Here is a 6,000-nt window from a genome sequence, read left to right as displayed (position 1 = left end):
AATAACGAAGATAAGGTAACGAGAGATGAAAGCAAATAACATGAAAGGGAAATTCCTAATGGACATAAACCACGGTAACAACACGTCTACGAATTAAATCGTTGAAAAGATTGGGTAGGAAACTAATGAAACTAGGAGCAACGCTTCCTCAAATCCACTAATGCAATTTTCGATGGGAATTTAGTAAAACCAAAAGATGTTTCACTTCTTATCAAATTGCAAGGCCATGGAAAGTGTGCTCATGTGAGATGAGAAGCTATGTAGGAACAATAGGGTGATCTTTTCTCCAACGCTATATGTCACTGGAATTCATCAACATGCAACAAACACCAAAACTAAAATATCGCACAATCAAATCAACAGAACAAAACTATTGGCTACATTATTATCGTGAACAAGAATCCACAAAATAACACACTCCAACAAGAATAACTACACTTAGAATGAGAGCACCAAAAGCATATATTATTGCATCAAAATAACAGCCTAGAATACATGTTATATTTCCGAAATTATAAGAAATCATCTCCTCAATTTGTGTTGAGAGTGAGAGATCTCTTCATGCAAACATATGCATCTAAACTAATAAAACAAATCTAACTATATACAAACTGACTCTCTAAATCATGCTAAGTAAAGTCCCACCCTTGTTTATATCAATTAATGGGTGCATGAGCCTTTACATGTCTTAAAACAAAGAAAGAAGTAGTAGATAAGAAGAAGGAAGCTGTCAGAGGATCTGGGAGTCACTGGAAGCTCTAAAAATGGAAGCTTGGCCTTCTTTGAATGTTTCTAGGAGTTAAATTGTTGATAAGTAGGAGATAATTTCCACAGCAAGTCAAATTGTGATGTGAATATCAGGATTTAACTGTGTGATTTTTGAGTCAAACTCGATGACCCATGTTTCATGAGTAGTGATTCAACATGAATCCATCTCTCATGAGAATAAATGGAACACTTAGCACTCATTGGATCTAGGTGATGCTCACAGGGGTGAAGCACCGGGACTTCCCGAGAGGTCACCCATCCCAGTACTACTCCAGCCTGAGCGCGCTTAACTACAGAGTTTCCTCCATAGTTAAACCTAAAGCTTGCAACCCCATTTGCAAGCTATATCCTGATATTCACATCACAAGTTAAATTGTTGTCAGAATGCATTTTCGATGTATAGAAAGCTCTAAATTTGAAACTGGTAGTTAATTGTCAATGCACCTCTGACTTCTTCAAAATTTATAGTACACCTTTGGAGTAGCGCATCTTTAGGGAATTTGTGCAAGGTGCTCAATTCACCAAAAAATCAAAGTACTTTGTTTTGAAAATGGGTTTTGGGTTTTTCTTAGACGAGGTCTAGGAACACTTTTGTGTAGTTATTTCGCCCTTTTTTTTATGATTTATACCCTCCTTATAGCCCAACATTGTCATACACTTGAACTCCTTCTGATTCTTCCATATGAACTCCCAAGGTATATGTGTTGAATCTTATCATTAATAATTTCATAAAATGAGGAACTTGTTATGGTTCATGTGTCCAACCTCTGTATCTTTGATCTTTAGTATAAATTCATGAATCAAGACTTATGTGTGACTCCTTTGAAGGTGAAGGTTGCCAGCTTAGGTGAGATCTCTATTGTTGTTGATAATGAAGATGTTATGATGATCTATGCACTTGCGCATTATGCGCCACACCTTCGTGTTATGTGCACTTCGTGCACTATGAAGTCTATTTCTTGATTTTATTTTCTTCTCTCTGACTGCCCAATCCTTCCAGGTCAAAGACCAGGTGATCCAGATTATCCAAAATGATCAAATGTTTGAAACTTTTTCATATCTTTTTAACAAGCTTTTCTAGGTGTTTTTAACTGGCTTTTTCGGAGGTCTTCTACTCACAATTTCAAGTTAAAATTTTCATTGGTCCCTAAAACTGGGCAACCAAAGGCTCGCTGTTTTAGGGACTAAAATTAGATGTTTAGTTTTTCTTTCCAACAGTTTTGAATTCCAAGCTCTAGGTCAAAAGTTATGACCCCGGCAAGTTAAGGATGCCTTTTTATCTGCACAAAGAAGCAAACATTAGTTATCTTATGTTGGAAAACCTAAAAGAGGACTCTATAAGACTTAGACTAACAAAAAAATGGGTCAACACTAGTCAAAACAGGCAAGACAGTGGATTTTCTCCCAAAAAAGCCAATTTTGTGCACTAGCGCACCTTGGAAATGGCAAAGTGCGCAATTGCACACTAGTGTGCATGTTCACCTTGACAAGGTGTGCATGGTGCACATGTGCACAACTGTACATTGGCGCATTGTGCAAGCGAGGGGGGACCGAAGTGCGCACCTCCAAGGTTGCGCATGTGCACATGTGCACATCCCCAAAGCACTTGGGTGAAGGCACATGTGCGCACTTGGCACACTTGTGCATGTGCGCACTTTAAGCACATGAAGCCTTAAACTTGACATTTTTTCTCTTATATGATTTCCCGACCCTTTCTGATCAGAAGTTGGGCTTTCACCTAGACCTAAGGGAGGGTCCAAAAGGACCGAGGCTTCGGACTAGATGCCTCATAGGGAATTTTGAAACTAGGGAGTCCCCATTTTGTAACTCAAAATGGGGCGTGCATTGTGAAATGAAACCACAATACTACTCAGCAATTGCCAATTCATCAAATTGCTAGAAATGTAGAAATAACAAATGAAACCCTAGTTGAAAAGTCAACAATCATTTGACTAACCATAATCAAGGATTTATCATAAGTTATCCATTAAGGAATATATCACATGAGAATTATCCAAGGGTGTTGACTACACATCATCCATTCCTCAAAATGCTTTATTCAATAATATAGCAAATACATTATCCATTGAGTACAATTACATCCAAATGATCATCATGCGATGATTACATACATAAATCAAATGTAAAGTAAAATAAGATGCCTCAAACAGGTGCCTAGCTGCAAGCTTCAGTCTCCACAACCATCTGACATTGTCCATCTGCTATCGGATATGGAAGTGTGGCCGAGGCACTTTTACCACGCCAACCACAGAGTGTTTAGCTCCCCCGAGGTCCTTCTTGACATGAAGAACAGTCTAACCTTGGCACGAAAAGCTTAGCAACTCGGAACAAGAGGATCGGGTTGATCCGATGCAGTTGTGAAACATACTAATTACCACATATGTCTAAGTAACCTAATCATAAAAAGTGGTAGGAAAAAAAAATAGCATAACAACATATCTACACATATGTGGTAAATATAATAACATGTCTACTTATTTGCAATAATGAAATATCAACATATCTACACATATGTAGTAATAAAATGACTTGGCCAAGCACTTTAAACCCAGATTTAGTTGATAGAAGAAACAAAGCATAATGTATCCATTTTATCCCTATCAAATTGTCAGATTACACCCAACAATAAGGAGTCTAAAAGAAACACTCTGGTCAAAAATCATGATATGACAACAATAGTTTATCTCGAAGGATGTACTCATCTACATGCAACATAATAGTAATAATTCAAGAATGTACTCAACTACATTCCCCATAAGAGTTTAATTTACATCAATGCATACATTTAATAATGTCATCCAACATAGAGTTTTTGCAACGTATTTGTCACAGCACGTTAGCAGCAAAATATATGTTATATTTAAACATCTGGTTTGGTGGTCTTCATTCCTGGTGGTCTTCATTCCTCATGTACTACCCTTCAGGAATCTTTAGTTATCATTTGAGACTTTAATACTTTTCTTTAGCCAATGAAGTTATCATGATTTAACTTTGTTCTTACAACATACAAAGATAGTCATTGTTTTGCATTCTACGTTCAATTGCTGATGCAACATGGCATATCATATAAATAATATTAAAACTACATACACACTAGCATAACATTCATTGTTCTTATTTCAAGATTAAGTCAATAATAACAATCCCTTTATTAAGTGGACGACACGGCTTACTGCAATCAGCAGGTACGAATCATTCCAATATGAAGCCCTGACTCAATCAGTCCCCAGTCACTTCAAGGCTTCCTCATTTGTCTATCATCTATTTAATATTCATGCCATCAGCCCTCGGAGACAAGGTTCTCCGTTATTTGTGCCAATTTCTAGGAATATCATTAGAGATATAGTAGACAACAAGGTTCTCAAGTATTATGTACCCAATTTTTAAAAAATGAGCATAGGTATACCTGAAAGGCTGGAATAAAATATTAAATGTATATAATTTCACCAATAGTAATTTTTAGCACAAGAAGTAGATTGAAAGCTACATGTTAAAATGTTGCACACATTATAAAAAATCACCAACACAGTAGAAGTGCTAAATTTAGAAAGCTGAATACAAATTTTGATGGACAGAGGAAAAGTTATATTTTATACAATGTACCACCAATGAATCCATCTAAATAGAACATTGTTCAGTGTCATGAACAAAGGCATAAATTATGTCTTGTAACTGAAATTCTTCTATTTATATAGTATTCCTTGCTATGAGTTTATAACACTTGTAAAAGTACTACTCACCTTTTCAACATTGCAATATACTTTTTCTTTTGACGAGAATTGTGAATTGATGAAGAGTCCATCCTCAACAGATGTAGAATAAGAACATTAACAACTGAGAATCAATACAATTGTAAAGGAAGAGTAATTCAAGGAAAAAACCTTTATCATGTTGGAATGATATAATTTCAAAGTAAATACACACCTAAATGCAAACAACTGAGAAACAATAGAATTGCAAACGAAGAACAATTCAAGAAAGAATATCTATCATGTTGGAATGATATAATCTCAAGGTAAATGCACACCTTAATGCAAAACAAATCGTCACTCTTGTAAAGTATTTAGTTTATTTAATGATTGGGTAAAATGTGATTTTATATAATATGAACATATTTTATTTTATTTTTCTAACTCCATCTAGAGCATATGTTGCTTCATTTCTAACAAGCAAAAACAAACTCGTTGAACCATTGTACACAAAAGAATAAAACCCAACAAATTCTATAACTTTCTTACAAAATATGTGACTTTTAAACATTAAAATTAAATTCACATAGGAAATAGATAAACACAATATAAGAAAATATACCGAAAATAATTTTTATATTATTAAAAATTTGTACCAATTAAATTAAATTAAAATTTATCTTGATCTTGTTAACTTATAAAAAAAAAATTATGATTAAATTCTAAAATAATTCTTCAATAAAGTATTAAAAAACTAAAAAGTCTTTTTTTAAATATAAATATAATAAAGAGCATGATTATTTTTTAATTAACTATATTTAAGCCAAGAGGCTCTCTACAGTGGTAGCAATCTTCAATGTAAACATTTTTCACTTCAAAAAAAAATTGACGTTCATTTACTTGCCACAGAATAAAATAGAAGTTTAATAGTTATAATATCTTGAAAGTTGAACGTGAACTAAATTTGATTTGTTGGGATTTTTAAGTCTCATAAAACTTTAAGATTTCTATGTATTTTATTGAATAGATTTAAGATTTTGTGTATTAACAGATAGTATATATAAAATAAATAAACTTATATTAGTTTGTTGAAATTGGATACCTCTTGGCTTATTTTTCAAAAAAATTGAATTAAATTTTTAGATATGCTAATTTACATCACAAATGTAGATAACAACCCAAATGTTGATTAAAGTTAACATCACAAATGTTGACTTAATCAACATAAATAGTTGTCATTCGTAGCTAATTGTTGTGGCAAAAGAGGAATGATGGCATTACTGTACATCTTCCAACCTACTTGGCCTACTTAAGCAATCCATTAGGTCTCCAATTTCAAGTCATTGATAATTTTCATTGTCCAAGTGGAATCTCCAATACAAGGATAAAAGTAGATCCCTTAATATAATGTAGGTTCTCACATTTTATATATCCAAATCGCCCTCCCCTAAGGATTGATCTTTATTTTTCTTGTCTTTTTGTTATAGTCATTTCCATGTTGAATTTTTTGGTATGATTATTT

Source organism: Cupressus sempervirens, chromosome 5 (assembly GCF_028749045.1).
Source record: "Cupressus sempervirens isolate cs-2001-9-10 chromosome 5, ASM2874904v1, whole genome shotgun sequence".
NCBI classification, from domain to species: Eukaryota; Viridiplantae; Streptophyta; class Pinopsida; order Cupressales; family Cupressaceae; genus Cupressus; species Cupressus sempervirens.
Note: the sequence above shows the minus strand (reverse complement) of the source record.